Below are 18,216 nucleotides of genomic sequence, written 5' to 3'. Positions count from 1 at the left end.
GTTGCATTATATTTTTGCTTATAAACACAAAGTATTAATTTGTGTACCCTATACACACAGAAAGAACATATAGTAAATAACAAGACACACAATATGTACTGCTGCCCTTTGTACTACTCTTGTTCTGCCTTAGAAAATATTTGATTGTTTTGGATCTCCACATCAGTTTGAACAGAATTCCATAGCCCTTCAAATCAATTCTCAGTTTGTACAGCAAAAAATTGCTGATTGGTACCTTTCTTGTGCTTGTATTTGGGATTTTATCTTGTATTGGCACAAAAATAAATACTCTAAGGGATATTTAGAGACATTAGTCCCACCTCCCATAATAGCAAAACATGTTTGCTAGGGTCAATAGCATAGCCTGCCTTAGGCATAGGCCAACTAGGCGGCCGCCTAGGGTGCCGTTCTAGCAGGGGTGCTTTTCCAGTATTTATCTGGTGTAGGTATACTAGGATTGGGGCACTGGGTGGTGTGGTAGAGGGCATCGTGGAGCCCCTTTGCCTAGGGCACCAGTTGATCTTGGGCCGCTCCTGGTCAATAGGTAACTTAGAGCAACTCTGTTGGGCTGTGGCAAGGTATATCCTCTTTGTTCATGTAGTTTAAAAGATTGAATATCAGCTGTTAGGGAGGAAGGCATTCCTTTGGAGGGAATTTTAGCAATCTATAACACCTCTCTATCATTATTTTCTGTCCTCAATTACTTTATTAATTATCGCTGTCAATTATTCATTGCATTAAATAGATGCAGTTGAGTTACCAATAGGAAGGCCTCATGGATTTTTCATAGCTCTTGTTTGCAGAAGTGCTTATATTGTTAACATTTGTTTTCCATCCCTTTATAATCATGGCTGCTGATCTCCTACATTTTCTTAGCAAGAAAAAAAGAAGAAACACACAAAATAGGTGAGCTGGGCCAAAGTATTGTCCCATGATACAGAGTACAGAAATTGGGCTACTGCCATGTTGCATGTCCACTTTGCCCTCCTAATCAACATTTCACTTTTCAAATGGATGAAGATGTTTGAGAGAGCTGAGCATTTTAGTAATCATAGGAAAAGACCGTATCCTGAAGTAAGGACCACGTCTGCTTTCTCTTTTTAAGGAATACTAAACAGCAGGGAAGGAGAAGTTCAGGGAATATTATTTAACATAAAAAAAATGTTCCCTGCCATCACTTTGTCAGGCCTTTTAATGCATTTACTGGTTCAAAGCAGAGCATTCAGTACAGAGGGCTCAGGTGTACCTTTATAACTTTTGAAAGGAAGCACAACTTATTCTTCAGATTGTAGCTCCTAATTTTGTTACCTTTATTCCTGCATGCAGGAGAAAACTGCAGTGGTGTGCTTTTTTTTTGGGAAGGCATGTAATCTCTGCTTAAATTCTACCCTTTAAAACTTATAGCAGCATGAGTCATAGCACCACAAAGACTCTACTGGTCAGGAAGTGTTTTATGCAGGGGGTAAGCCTTCCTGTAACCCCCATGGGGAGAACCCCCCCCCTGGAATTATATATGCAAATTCCATGGTCACACCAATATGAAGAAAAGGGAGATCTCTGAAGACAGACAAATCACTGCCAGCACAAACTTTAAAACCACACAGCAGTAATTGAAAAACGAGATCAGGGAGTTCAAAACTGAGATTAGGGAGTTCAGCACTGATTAGCCTAAATGGACTTGATGGAATCTAGTTCAGTTTGCACTCATCAAGGGTCAACTACTGCTTAGTGAAGAAAATAAAATGGCAGGTATTTACACGTCTTTGCCATTTTTAATAAATAGGGGCAGTAGATCTTTTAACATGAATTATAGTTGGTTTATTCATGATAAAAGGTAGTTTTAACCAAACTGAGGATGGCATATTCCTTCCCATCTGATACACTTATGGTGCCTCATAACTAAGAGTTATGTCCCAAACCTGCTTAACTTAAGGACCACGTCTGCTTTCTCTTTTTAAGGAATACTAAACAGCAGGGAAGGAGAAGGTCAGGGAATATTATTTAACATAAAAATCAATTCCCTGCCATCACTTTGTGAACTAACAATTAAAAGTAACTAAACCACACTTGATATTACCATGTACACAAAGAGGTTAGTGCCTTAGCAGCAGTAACAGCCAGTGAATCAAAATATGTTTCTCTTCCAGCTGAAAACAGATGTGATGTTCTGCCTTTCTGAAGCAAGTGGAACACAAGTATATCCATGTCCAGTTGTGTGGGGATCATTAGGAAGGCAGCACATAAAGCACACGAGATATTACAATTATTACAGAAAGTTCAAATAAAATATCACTTCCATGCAGATGCATTCATATAACAGCATTTAACCAAACTATGTTAACAATCTAATGTGGCATTATAAGAGAACCAAAATAAATATGGGGAAAGTCCTATGACCTGCATGTGCAATGCATTAGCAATATTCGGAGTGCTAAATATCCTGTGACACAAAATGTCTAGAAACATTGACTCAAACATTGGTAACCCATCAAGGTCAGTGAACATGACATAGCAAATGAAGTGATATGTGTTGGGCAGTTACAACACCATAACATCTGCTAAACTTCATTTCTATCTTTATGAGTATGTCCTGAGTTAGATTTGGTGAGCTATAATTTGTTTGAAATTATTTCTTTGTGGTTGTTACTTTCAATGATTTGCAAGAATGTTGAAAAACTGAGATGCAGTGTAAACAGCGACAGTCCTCTGAGCTGTAAGATGTTACTGGCTATATTGTTGTCCTGCCCTCCAATGTCAAAAGGCAGCCAATGATGGTATTAAGGGCAAACTCTGGAATGATCCTGAAGGTTCCTGAAAAACATCAGTTTAAATATTATTTATTTAATTTATTAAAATTTTCTTTAATGGGATTGTCTGACTTGGTTTAGTCAAAAAAATCTTTTCAACAGGGGCCTGGTGAGAAAAGATCCAACATATTATAAACATTTTTAAACAGATATTCAGTAATTTACATGAACATGCATTAAGTAATATACATTAACAATTGCACACACTATTCCGAATTAGATTACACGCAAATGAAATAAATGAAGCTATTACGGTATAAACGGTACTTATGCATTAAATAGATGTTGCACAGTGAGCATTTAAAGAGGTGTTTTAGTAGGTTTGTCAAACAGATAATGGATCTTATGATTCGTGACTAGAAATTCAAAGAAACAGAAGAGAGGGAAGAAAACTGGAAGTGCAGAAAATGTTACTATTGTAATCCAGAGGTGGGGTATAAAGCAGGTTCACAGACAATAATATGTGGATATCATAAAGTTTATATTAGAAGTTCAGAAGTAGAGTTTTAAGCAGTGTCACAAAACTATCTATATGGCTGTAAAATGCTAGTAAATCTGTTTAGGTATTGGTAAAGACTGGTTGAAGGGCATATGATTCTGAGTGAAGAGAGATGTTCTACAATATGGCAGACTGAAGGTAACAATGGCATTTATCCTAGATGTACAGGAGCAGATACGTTGATCTGATAGGAAGTTTTAATTGTGTTTTAAATTAGTTTACATTCTAAACGGATTTCAGTGGCAGAAAGTGGTTCCATAGTTTAGCTATAATATTTGAATAGAGAGACCACCTGCAGTATTAATATGATCACTAGTTCTGACATTCTGAGACTTTATTTTTACCACTTTTAGAATTTTATAAGCAGTACTGTTAACTGGACTTGGGACTGGGGTCGTTGTTCAGGGTAATAAATGAGCACAGAGGTTTTTCAAAGTCTTATGTAATTTTTATTACATTTCTGACATTACTTTATTAAACTATAACAAGTTTAGCATTAGAGAAGTCCTGTTTTATTTTTTTTTTCATTTTAACAGCTTTGATGAATGGGCAGAAAAGAGAGTGAAGGATCCAGTGAAATGGAAACTCTTCTTCATAGAGAGAATAGTGCAAACAAAGAAGAGTTTCCCACTGAAAACAACAGGAACCTAAAACATCTACTGATTTTAAACTGTATCAGTCGTTTTTCAATGCATCTTTGTTTTACAATTACTTTTACTTTCAGCTATGATCTACATGTTAAGAAAAAAAAACACAATATGACATCATGCCAGCCTTCAGGAATGATGTAATACAGTGGCTATAGTGGGAAAACATTCTAAGCAATCAAAATCAAGCTTATTTTTAGAATAGTCACTTTCTTGTATTATATTACTTCATTATTACTATTATTACATGATTTGATATTTTTATTCTTGAAAATAAGGCATTCCATTTGCAATATCCAAGTGCATTCAGGAAGTAAGTCTTACTATTCCATACATCTTTGTTTTACAATTGCTTTCATTTTCAGTTATGCTCTTGATGTTAGAATTACACCTAGTTTTGTAATAAAAGAAAATGTATTGTATTTTTCCTAACATTTTATCTACCCTTGCCTTTTTATTTTTTTCATAGGGAAGGTTGGGTAACACCCACAATATGACATCACATACGTCTTCAAGCAATGACATATCAACAGTGGCTACAGTGGTAGAACATTTTAGGTATTCAAAATCAAGGTTCTTTTTACAATACTTATTTACTTACGTTATGACTTCATTATTACGTGATTTCATATACTCATTTTTGAAAGTAGGCATTCCTCTTGCAATACATATTTGAGGATGTACATTTACAAGAAATAATTATTGGTTCTATAAGCATATAGCACACTGTACACTAATTTATTGAATGAGGTACTTTGGGTTCAGCCTATCATAATGTTAGAATAGGAGGAAGCAACTTAAAGAAAAATGTCATGTGCAGCCCAATAAATAATAAAATAAAATGATCTTTACCTCAAAAACATTATAATTTAGTTAACTCCATAAGTTTGTCTCATTTGCAACATAAATTGCATACTCTTTTAACATGCATTATAAAAGGATGTCCCAGACATGAGGGTTACAAGAACAGCAGAAAACTCAGAATCTGATGAGGATTTGGGGACTTGAGCAGCACTGATGGTATGACTCAAGATGGAAGGTCGGAAATGAGCATGCAGGATAAGCCAAATGATTCGCTTCTGTCATTTGGCTCTGTATTGTTATAATTCTTTTGTGCTGCCTTGCTGCATAATTAACTGTGCTCCATTACATTAACATATCTTCCCTGCCTGAATGAAAATCGAAGTGTCAGATCTGTATTTAAAACACTGCTCAGTCTTTGTGAAGTAAATCAGTGTCCTCAGACCTGCATTGGACTTTGACTAAATGGTTGGGCTACTCAGGAAAATGCTAAGATTTCTTTTTCTTTTCTGACATATTGTTCCTTATTTACTGTAATGTAATCATTTCATTGATCCATCTATCCATCTATTTTCTAAACTGTTTCGCCTGTGAAAGTTGCAGTGCAATCACTACAGTAAACCACAGACAAGAAAAACTGCACTGCTTTTGAGCAGGGATCCATATAGTGCAATGAAGAAATCTATACTCAGAGCCTGTATTTAATGTGCAGCAAAAAATTATGGGGTGAGAGGAAATGAGGGCATTAACAAAACAGACTGTTGCTAAATAAAATACCTTAGGCTCATGTAGCATGCAAAAACCTGCAGCAGCCCTCTTCCTCTTTCAGCTTTTTCTTATGTTGCATTGTTGCATTTGGTTCCTCCAGTATACAGTTTCTCAGAGATTTTCTTTCTTTTTCTTTTTGAAATAATATAGTTTGCTGGGTAAAAAAGTAACTCTTATATTATCACATTCCCTAACCAAAGTCCCTATCTGTTCTGCCATACTATATGTCTGTTACTTCATTAGTTTGTATATATTTGCTCCAGGGGCTAAATTTCCAAAGGATGAACTGCCATGTTTATTATTCTGACACTATCCAATTTATACTTCTTTTAATATTGCATTATTTGCATTACATAGCTACAGGCACTGAATGTGCATAATCAATCAGTTAAGAAACACTTGCATTTGGTTTATGACAGAACTATATAAATAAGAAAGAGCTGTATGTCAAAGAAACATTGTTCTTTGTCAGCAGAATGCTTATCAACTCAAAACACATGAATGTATATCAACCAAGGCCTTTTCTAATTTTTCAGAGCTGTAGTGTTAATCTGATGTTCATTGACCTGTGGAGTAATAGAGTTTTATATCTGAGATCCACTGATCCTGGACTTTGTATATTTATAGTCATGTGAATGAGGGATGCTGGGAAAACATTTTTTAATGGTTTCCTTCCTTTTTTGATAGTTACGGTAGCTACCTTGCCTATTTCCCTGGATTAGGAGTTCGGTACAATTCCATCAATTAACACTCATGGATCAGTGGATGAAATATAGTATGGGATGCCAAATGCCTTACTCTAAGCTACTCTGAGTTACTCTTGTGTAAGACTGCTTTGTAGATAGCAATTACAAAGGAATAACTTGGAGAAGCTTTGTGTAAGGCTTTTACAATCTCACACATGCATTTTATTATTTATTTATTTTGTTAATTGCATTAGCGGGCTACTCCCTGTGATCCAAGCAAAAAAGGAAGATGGTGCAGGCACATATACACATGAAATCACTTAAGTACAGTTTAGCAAAGGCCTATATATAAACTTTACATTGAAAATGAGTAGCAATTGTGTGCAGTACATCTGTGACACATTATAAAGTTTATAATCTATATACTGTTTATACTAGTAGCAGTAGCAACAGGGTTGAGTCTGATAGATATTTTGTATGTTGCAGAGAACTGTAACATTAGAAATAAGAAAGAGAGTGAAAAACTTAGCCTGGGTCATTGAAACATAATGTTTTGTGTACGTCCTATATGTGCCTTTATTTTATCAGGTATAACTACCAGATGTTTTCTTACAATGTTTCACTAAATTACTGTTTGAGATACGTTTGTACATGGGAGCATGTCAGACTGTCAAAGGCAATTTCAGGGAATGCAAAGAAAACATAGCCAGTTTGCTGAAAATGCCTCTGACTAAAGTGGAGTTTGCTTTCTTCTCCACTGTTGTGTGACCTCGGAGTTGGTATATATAATTCCAAGGGGTGGTGGGGAGGCGCCATCCCACATGGTGGGGGTGCAGGGGCACTTGCTCTTCTGCAAAAAAAAGTTGTTTCAATGTTTACTGAAGGCAGTTTTGATGAACCAGTTTGGTTTATTTGCATTTGTCAAAACTTTGTTTGATGGATCAACATGAATCCCTTGTACACAAAGTTACAATAAATACTAAAACAACTTTCTTTGGCTCTGACTTGAACTCAAAATGTAGAGGGTTGTGTTTCATTTGGCATTCCAGCTTACTCTTTTTCATACCTTTCAAGCCGTTTAAAATTTTTAGCAGATATTTGAATTTCCTCCACCTTGTCATGTCCTTTTATATGGTTACTTTATGTCACTTTGAAGAAACCCTGCTTTTTAAAGGAATGCCCTTGTTTAGAAGACGTCTTCATATAAACGTCATGAAGTTTAACTCAACCTGTTAGCAAACAAACAAAAAACAAATATAGTGTTTACATTAAACACTATACCCTTTGTCCAGCACGTAAATAAGCTCAGATGACCACAGTATTAAGTTATATTAATATATTTGGTAGCCGTTAGTACCACTATGTACAGGTGCCCATTTTTATGTCTACACATTAGCACTGGATGAGGATGCTGTTGTGTTTTTTGTTGCTGCGCTAATGTTAGTAGATCAAGTGATCTTTTTCCATTATCTCTCAGTAAAGAAGCATTTTGACATACTTTTTTGCTCCATTGCAAGTTTAGTTTAGTTATCCTAAACACTTTTGTTAATTCTTCTTAAATTATTATTTAGATTATTTAAATTATTAAAATTCTTAGTTGTACCATTCCCCCTCACCTCTTCCAGTTTCTTTTTAAAGATGTGTTCTGTTGCCCTCTCCTGCCACTTTTAGTAGCTTAACCCTGATTTGTTAAAAAGCAATTTCAAAAACAGTACACATTGCATAAATGGAGTGAATGTGAGTGTGTGTGTGTGTGTGTGTGTGTGTGTGTGTGTGTGTGTGTGTGTGTGTGTGTGTGTGGGAGTGGATAGTGGTGATGGGGTCTTTTCTACTTCCTGCCTCTTACTTCTTGGCTAAGGAAGGTTTAGCAGCGGCTGAATCAGCCATTGGCTTTTCTTTCATAATAACTACTGCAGTATTCTCGACCTTTCCTGCTTCTTTATAATTAACAATCCCAGCTGAGCTCCTTATAACGCAGTGTTTCTGTGCTGCTGTAGCCATCCCTGTACTTGCTTCTTGGGTTTCTGTGAGCTGATATTTTTGTCTGTTGACACTGGATAATGGAATTATCGATCATTGAGGCAGTGCAGCTGAGGACAGAGTCTATAAATGACATCAGTACACAACATTTGCCATTGCAGAATGACCATTTTGACAAGCCCCCTAACAGAGAACCATCACTGAATCAGAAAAAAAGTGCATATAGCTGTGACAGCAGACATGATTTTATGATATGTGTTCTGAGGTAAATTACATTTTGGAAGTGGGTTAATGAAGTGTAACCTCTTTTGTTAGTTAACCACTTGTGACATTCTAGGCAAAATACACATAGCGTGTTTATAGCTCATGGCATGATAACCTACCAAACAAATCAGAGCAGTTATTTTGTTTGCTTGAAGTTGTGCAGACTCATTCACAAATGTTCTTTGTTAGTAAAGTGGTATGATAGATCATTTATGGGCACTAAACCTAAACATAGTAAAAAAACAAAACATGTATGTATAATGTACATAATATAAATTGTTTTGACTGCAAACAGTACTAGTCTTAAGTTGATTTAGGCAGAAATTCAGTACAACTGTGATGTGGTACATTGGCATTCAATTGACACATCTATGAGGTCATAATAATTAAAGGCAATAGAGCTAATACTGATATGGGAATGAAAGCTGCTCATACAGGTGCTAGGAGTAGGACTTTTCCATGTCAATAGGAAGGCAGGTAGCAGTCAGAAGGATTAGTTTAGGAAACATGATTTTAGGCAAATATTAACCTAAAAACAGCTAAGAAAATCTTACATTTTATACATATATGTATACCTATCTGTGTGTGAATATATGTTTTTGTGTGAAAACATATTAGCAGCAAGCTTTATAATAAAAGGAAAAGAACTTTGACCAAAAGTAAGAAGAGTAATTCCCAGACTGTTAGGACCCTTGTCACTGAAATAGACAAATAGACAAACAACTCAGGAGCTTAATAAAATCCAACAAAGCCAAGTTTGAGGTGAAAACAGTTATCCAAGCCAAAGACAATCACAAGTCATCCTTAGTTATGTTCATAATCACAAAAGGACAGTGTGACAATGCACTGAGCTGATTGTCAGCAATGTTACCAGCACTGAGGCTGAAGATGCAGCGAACCTACTGCCCAATAACTTTAGTCTAACTTTATCCCTCTCTCTCCTCCATCTGTCCCTCGAGATATACCTGAAACTGGCTTGCCTCCAGCTATCACACAATACCTGGTCTTAAGAGTGCTATCAAAAGCTATAAATACTGCATGAATGGTTCCTGACAATATCCCTGGATGTATCTTAAACAACATGAAACATGACTTAACCACACATCTAACAACACTAGTCAAGCTCAGCCTCCATACGGGGTTTGTACCAAGTGATTGGAGAACATTACAGTCATTCCCCATGCATAAGGGAGGACCTTCCATGGACCCAGGCAATTACAGTACCATAAGTCTGATCAGATATGCAATGCCATGGAAAGACTTATCATGGAATTAATCAGTGAAGACATAGAGAACCTCTAGACACTGGATATGCCTCAGTTTGGATTCATGAAGGGAGGGTCATGCTTACTCAACCTGATGGATTTTTTGAAAAGGTCACCAAGGCAATGGATGAAGGCAAAGCAGTACACACTACAAACCTTTATCTGGCTGAAGTCTTTACAAAATTCCCCACTCAGGCATACTAGAAAAGATAAATAAACTGGGAATAAACCCTTATGTCACCCAGTGAATTGGCAACTGGCTCACCGATAGGGTGCAGATAATTAATAAGGGGAAGTTAACCACCACAAAGAGACCAGTCAGCAATGGAATCATTTATTCTGTGCTGGGACCTCTCCTGTTTGGCATCTACTTTTCTGAAGTAAAAGCCAATACCAAAGGGCTCTGTATAACTAATTTTGCAGAAAACTTGAAGCAGGCATTGAATCCCCAAATGACTTAGTCATCCTGCAGGAAGGTGTGTCTAAAATAAATAACTGGTGTCAAAATCATGGCCTGAAGCTAAATGCCAAAAATGCATTATTATAGCCCTTCAGAAGTCATATACAAGGATCCATCCTTGGACCCCTGCTCTTCTCTATTTTCACCAATAATCTAGCCTCTGCCACCAAACATGGCACACTCATACAATACGCAGATGACTCAACCATCATCTGCTCAGCCCAGTCCCTACCCAAACTGCAAAAAGTCACACAGGAAGCCATTTCCTCTGTTGAAACTTGGTTATCCAATGCCCAATTAATACTCAACCTAAACAAAACTAAACTACTCATTTTCCAACCCACCAAACATACTCAAAACAACTCTCACTTTAACATCACAGCAAAAGACAACACCACTATATACCCAACTGAGCACACCAAATTGCTAGGAGTGGGAGTAGACAATAAACTAAAATTTGACATTCACATATCCATGACCATAAAAAAGTCCACAAAAAACTAGGAGCGCTATACAGAAATAAGCAACTTCTCACCAAAGCAGCAAAGATTTCAATAGCAAAATCCCACCTTATCTCCACCCTACTTTATGCCTCTCCAGTATATACCAACCTAAGGCAATGCGATCTAAACAAGCTAGAGACCTACTGCAACAAAATCACCAAATTCACCACAGGGGCATCCTACTGTAGTCACCACTGTCTCTCACTTGCTGAACTGGGCTGGCTTGAGCTCCCTCACCTCCTTCAATGGTATCAACTCTCACTCGCCCACAAACTAGTAAACCATCCACTAAATGTCCCATCCCTCCAGAATCTACTCCAACCCTATTGCACCACCAGACCACTAAGATCCAGCAACAAAAATCACTTGCAGATCACTAAAGCCAATAACTCTGCTGGTGAAGCACTATTCTCTTGCACCATAGCCAAATTATGGAACTCCCTCCCACCCACAATTACCTCCATACCATCATGCACCCACTTCAAAACGTTACTAAAAGCGCATCTAAAAACATGCTGGCTATGCCCTTGCAACTCCCAGTCTAATATCACCCACCCCATCCAACCACTACCTTTCTTTCCACTCCACTAACTACCTTGATTATAGCAAGCTCAGATGCTCATAAGCCAGTACTTATTATACAGCAGGAACTTCTTGTTGTTGTAACATTTGTTAATGTCTGTTATGTACTTCACAGATAAAGATTCTAGTTGTCTACTGATGTACTATGTTCTGCATCTGTAAATATGTTGTAAGTAATTGCTATGTAAATTGTTAATCGCCGTGTAATCCAATGTAACTATTGTCTCTTTATTTTAACTGTGGAGCTTTTCTCCCTGGGCCTCCGCTGAAAATGGACCTACGTCCAGTCGGACACTCCCGGTCAACAAATATAAATAAATAAATAAATAAATAAATAAATAAAATATACCACAGGGAGCTGCCACTTTGACAGTACACCCCTAAAAGCTGACCCAGGTGTTCAAGATTTGGGAACTTGTGTGGACAGTGACCTCACTTTTGACCATCAGTTATAAGAAAGTCTTTCTATATTGCACAGTTTATAAACAAAGGGATTGTGTCTAGATCTGGAAGGGCATGGTGAGTGAATGAGTATTGCTTTGGAGCTGTGGGTATTTTATCTGTTTATTTAATTTTTACATAAAGAAATGCAGGATTTCTTTATCTAATGGACAGTTGTTGTTCAGGTAATATGTTTGTGGCTTTCTGTTCCTTGTCATGGCAAAACAGAAAGCCTACAAATATTAGACATTAAGGGATTTCCACTAAGCTTTAAAATAGATATTTAAGTTTTATATTCCCTTAACTTATTAATACCAATAGCACTATATCTGCAGTGTCGAGAATGGCACCTATAGCACTAAAGCAAGGGGAAATTCCTCCCCCACTACAACTGATGCCCACAGTTGTGCTCTTAACTTTTCCACAGTTGTTGTAGTTGCTTAATTTTAACTTTTACGCATGCATAAACTGGATCATTACGTTCCCTGCATGTGCATGTGTAACAATAGGAAGTTAAATATTATATATGCCTTGAAAAGTAATGAAGAAAATGTTGGCTTTTAAAAGCACAAAATTCCGTACAACTATGATCTGATATCACCATCAAAGTACCACATGCACACACTGTTCCACTGCAGTGATAAGACTATCTCTTCACTTCTGCTCTGGCTTCACCAGCTGGAACCAAGTAAGCATTCCTTTTGTAACTCTTCCGTAAACATTTCATAACTGTGCATCTCTTATGATACTAATGTGTGAGTTTTCCTGGGAATGCACACACAGCTGAGCAGGCATCTGACGCTGGCATTCTAACTACCAATCAGATATGGAGGCATCTGTCCCGCTCATTAATCTGCTTCTGGATTGTTATACAAAGTTGATGTTCCAGACCAGTGAGCAGGTATTAGCAAACATTACTTGGAATATGCTGCATATTTTTTTTCATTTCACCGTTGAGGTCCCTGTGGCAAGTTATTGATCTTTACTTCTATTGAGTGTATACCATGATGGTAGGAAAGTATTACTAGCTTATGATGATTCAAGCAATACAATGTCATTTATACTTTCCAGACTGCATGAGCATTCATTTCTTTAACAATGCAAGCAAATCTTGTGGTGTGTGTGTGTGTGTGTGTGTGTGTGTGTGTGTGTGTGTGTGTGTGTGTGTGTGTGTGTAGGTGGATAGTAGCGATAGGGTCTTTTCTACTTCCTGCCTTTTACTTCTTGGCTAAGGAAGGTGTAGCAGCGGCTGAATCAGCCATTGGCTTTTCTTTCATAATAACTACTGCAGTATTCTCGACCTTTCCTGCTTCTTTATAATTAACAATTCCAGCTGAGCTCCTTATAACGTAGTGTTTCTGTGCTGCTGTAGCCATCCCTGTACTTTGCTTCTTGGGTTTCTGTGAGCTGATATTTGTGTGTTGACACTAGATAATGGAATTATCGATCATTGAGGCAGTGCAGCTGAGGACAGAGTCTATAAATGACATCAGTACACAACATTTGCCATTGCAGAATGACCAATTTGACAAGCCCCCTAACAGAGAACTATCACTGAATCAGAAAAAAGTGCATAGAGCTGTCACGGCAGACATGATTGTATGATATGTGTTCTGAGGTAAATTACATTTTGGAAGTGGGTTAATGAAGTGTAACCTCTTTTGTTAGTTAACCACTTGTGACATTCTAGGCAAAATACATATGGCGTGTTTATAGCTCATGACATGATAATCTACCAAACAAATCAGAGCATTTTTTTTGTTTGCTTGAAGTCGTGCAGACTCATTCACAAATGTTCTTTGTTAGTAAAGTGGTATGATAGAGCATTTATGGGCACTAAACCTAAACATAGTAAAAAAACAAAACATGTATGTATAATGTACTGTGTAAAAGCTGCAACATAAATTCTTCTGACTACAAACAGTACTAGTCTTAAGTTGATTTAGGCAGAAATTCAGTACAACTGTGATGTGGCACATTGGCATTCAATTGACACATCTATGAGGTCATAATAATTAAAGCCAATAGAGCTAATACTGATATGGGAATGAAAGCTGCTCATACAGGTACTAGGAGTAGGACTTTTCCATGTCAATAGGAAGGCAGGTAGCAGTCAGAAGGATTAGTTTAGGAAACATGATTTCAGGCAAATATTAAGCTAAAAACAGCTAAGAAAATCTTACATTTTATGCATATGTGTATACCTATCTGTGTGTGAATATATGCTTTTGTGTGTGTGTGTGAGTGTGTGCGTGTGTGTGTGTGTGTGTGTGTGTGTTGGTGTGTGTGTGTGTCTCATTCGCTTTCTCTCTCTATTTATATATATATATATATATATATATATATATATATATATATATATATATTTATTTTTTTTTTACACACACACACACACTCATATATATATATATATATATATATATATTAGAGTTCCATTTATTTTATTGAACATTCATTTGTTTGACTAAGTGAATTGCAGGTTCATTTGTGAAAACATTTTTTTTTGTAAATACTCATTTTGCTGAGTATCTGTTTTGCCAAAATAGATCCTTTTTTTAAATTAGGGATGGAAGTGTTTTTGTGGGTAGTTGCAGATTAAGATTAGAAAAAGGATTAAGTAAGGGGATAGATTTAGTATTTGTGTGAGTGTTTCCTGGATAGGGTAAGATAAGCAGTGTATGTGTGTGTGTGTGTGTGTGTGTGTGTGTGTGTGTGTGTGTGTGTCTGTATATATGTGTATGTGTGTGTGTGTGTGTGTGTGTGTGTGTGTGTGTGTCTGTATGTGTGTGTGTATCTGTGTGTGTGTGTGTGTGTGTATGTATGTGTGTGTGTGTGTGTGTGTGTGTGTGTGTGTGTGTGTGTGTGTGTGTGTGTGTGTGTGTGTGTGTGTATACACATTTATTTGTAGTGGGAGTACAGTCTGTCTTGTGTAGTGCTAGTGTTATAGAAAGGGTTTATCTAAGATAAAATGTAGGGTTAAGGTTACGGGAAATGGCAAGGTTATGGTAAGCACTTATTATTATGGTGGTGTAGGGACAGCCCCCTTCCCATGTTAGTACTGGGTGCTAATCCTAACCTTAATTTTTGTCCATACCTCTATCACTAACCCTTCACCGTTTCTTAAAAAAAAAAAAAAAAACTTTCCATAGCACTGCCAATATTCAGACAAATTTTGTCTGAATGTTTTGGTAAGGTTATGTTTCAAGATTGTATGTACAGTGTTGTAAATGTTTAATAATGTAAGTGATCAAAATGTTTTTGTCAATATTATGAGCATTGAGCTTTCAGCATTTTGTAAAATAAATAAATACATAGATTTGTAAATATATAAATACAGGAAAAGTTTGTTCAGCTAGTGGTGAGGCTTTTAAAATCATTAATAATTCCGGCAGGAATCTAACAAATTTTGACATTTCAGTCTCACAGACAGAGTTAGGTTTTATGTTTTATCCCCTCAATAAGAACTAATATTACTGATAGCCCTACTGCAATGAGACCATTCAGCAGAAATTTGAATTTAGCAATCTAATTTAATACACATAATTTGGTTAAGACAGCAGAGAATATGTTGTTGGTTAAACCTAGCACCTTTATTCCTCAGGTAAATAATGTTATTGATGATTTTAAAAAAGTTTGAAAATGCAAAATAAGATCTGCATTGTTAAAACCATGTAAGCGGAGGTTTTAAAATTTGTCTAAGGATGACAGATTGGCACAACTTAGTTTATCAAATGATGGTATCACTAGAATTATGAACGCTGATGGGGGGGAGTGCTTTGGTAATAATGGATACCATCAAGTATGAGGCTAAGATGTTGTGTATGCTGGGGGATGAGTTGTTTTACAAACAAGTGTACTTGGAATATATTAATATGGGGTTTGGGTTCCTATACATTTTTCTGAAATGAGCATTTGAGGAAGGTCTTATTGACAAACAACTTAGAGACTTTTTAGTTGTACTGTTTCCTAGGATTGGTGTAATTTTTGGCATCCTCAAATCCCATAAGACTTTTGATGACCATCCTTACATCCACTAGTTTTAGCAGCAGGGTCAAAGACTGATCCATTTGCCATTTTTATACAACACAAATTGATATCTTTGGATAAAATTATTAAATCCTTCATTTTAGATTCAGTTGATTGTATCAAAATGTTAAAATATTTCTGTGAGCACAGAAGATTGGTTAGTTACAGATGACATTTCTAGCCTATATGGTGTCTAGTAACTCCCATGGATTTGGTGTTACTTTGGTTTAAAGATCATCTCACTGAATACTGTAGGTTTACTCCTAATGAATTTGATTTTATCAGCTCATGCTTAGAGCTGAATTTGAAACATGTTTTTTTTTTTTCATTTAAAAATTATTATGAAGATACAAGGTGTGGCAATAGAGACAGTGATGACCCTTTACTATGCTAACATCATTTCAGCCTATTGGGAAGAACTATATTTATATGATAGAGTTTTTTATATCTTTTGTAGAAAAATGACTGAAATGTATTGATAATGACCTTTTTGTGTGGTCAGGGGAGGAGAAACAGATGGAATATTTTCAGAAATATCTAGATTCTTACACTACAAGTTTTGTAAGGTTGTCATTCACATCTAGGAAATATAACGTTATCTTCCTGGATATTAAAATACAGAAATATTTAGACAATGAAAGTATCTTTACATCATCAATAGTGAGAAAAGATGTTGTAAGTTATAACTATTTAAAGTTTAACAGCGTGCACCTTTTTCATCAGAAAGAAGCGAAGGTTCAGTTATTAAGAGTTGATAGGTTGTGTCACACTCCCTTAACAGTAAATATTTACAGAGAAGTTATCCAATTGACTGTTAAGTTGTGTAATGAGGTTAGAGAAAAGAGGGCTGACATTTATAGTCCTCTTACAGACCTAGAAGAAGTTAATATGGGTACAACTGAGGAAAAAAATGTTACACCATTGGAATAGTGTTAAGTTATACATTGGAAATGCCTCAAATTAAAAGTATTATTAATAACCATTGGGTATCCTCCAGGATCACCTAGTGAAACAGTTAGTAGGGGATGGTCTGGTTTTCATCAAGATAAGCAAAATCTTAAAAGAGCATTTTGAAATGGATAATGGCATGGAGAAAATGTGATTTGAGGGTTAAGGAAACATTTTCTTGTAATAGATGCAACCAATGTGGATTCATTGCAAATAACTTATTTTTCTGCATTAATACTGAAAGGAGTTATGTGCCATCAAAATATTGAGAATGCGCCACAAATAATGTGGTGTATGTTGCTGAATGTTTGACGTTATGCATTCCACAGAAGGAGAACCACTAGGAAGTTGAATGCTAGAATACATGAACATTGTCATGCTATAGAGGAGAGGAATACAAAGCATGCATTATATAAACATATGATAGAGGGTTAAGATTTTAAGAGGTTTATTTTTTTATGTTAATGACACAACAGAACCTGACATCATGGGGAAATATTGAGAATCTTCTACATGCAAAAGAGTATGAATGGCAAGCAGAATTAAATGCCCTGAATGTAGGAGGTTTAACGAGCACATTCATTTTAAATGTATATCAATAAAATAAAGATTAAGGAAGAAATATGAAAGATATGCACTTTTTGTATTTTACATCTGATATATGTTTTTATGTTTTTATTTTGCTTAATATACTCTGTTGTGATGTCATTTTCAAGGGACTATTTTATTCTCACAATATGCAGATGCTTCCAGAGTCTGAGGAAGTTATTTAATAGTGTTGAAAGTGCTTAATCTGATTAATAAAGTTGTTGTGTCTTTTTTATTGTGGAATGGATTTTTGTATTTCTGTTTTCAGTGGTTTATTTTCAGAGCTGGTGTTCTGGTCCATTTTCTGTGGTTTATTTTAACATTTTGAATATTGATGATTAACTTACTTACTTGGATGGCACAGCTGTGTAGTGGTTAGTGCTGTTGCCTCATAGCAAGAGGTTCTCCGGTTCGATTCTCAGCTGGGGTGCCTTCTGTGTGTAGTCTGCATGTCCTCCCTGTGTTTGTATGGATTTCTTCCAGTTGCTCCAGTTTCCTCCCACATTCCAAAGACATGCAGTAGATGGATTGGAAACTCTAAATTAGCCCTAGGTGTGAGTGTGTGGTGCACCCTCTGAGGAGGGTTGGGCCTCGGGCTAGCAACCGGACCCCATAAAACTCAAATCTGATATTGAAACGAGTGATGAAGGGTGCTTGTTACCCAATGTGCTGTATGCATGGGAGCAAATCCAGTATCCAGGAACATACTTACTTATTCTAACAGAAGGTTTAGTTACAGAGTTGAATAGTGGAGAAAGACATTTGGCATAACTGAAGTGTACATATTTTTTATTTATTACCATTTTACCAGTGTCATCATCAATGCACTCTATAAGTGTCATTAGCAGTCTACCAATGTCATCAACTAAAAATAGCCTAAAATAGTAAACACACACACACACACACACACACACACACACACACACACACACACACACACACACACACACA

Source organism: Protopterus annectens, chromosome 12.part0 (assembly GCF_019279795.1).
Source record: "Protopterus annectens isolate FY-2018-M chromosome 12.part0, PAN1.0, whole genome shotgun sequence".
NCBI lineage: Eukaryota > Metazoa > Chordata > Ceratodontiformes > Protopteridae > Protopterus > Protopterus annectens.
The sequence above is the reverse complement of the archived record's forward strand: the minus strand, read 5'-3'. Positions refer to the sequence as shown.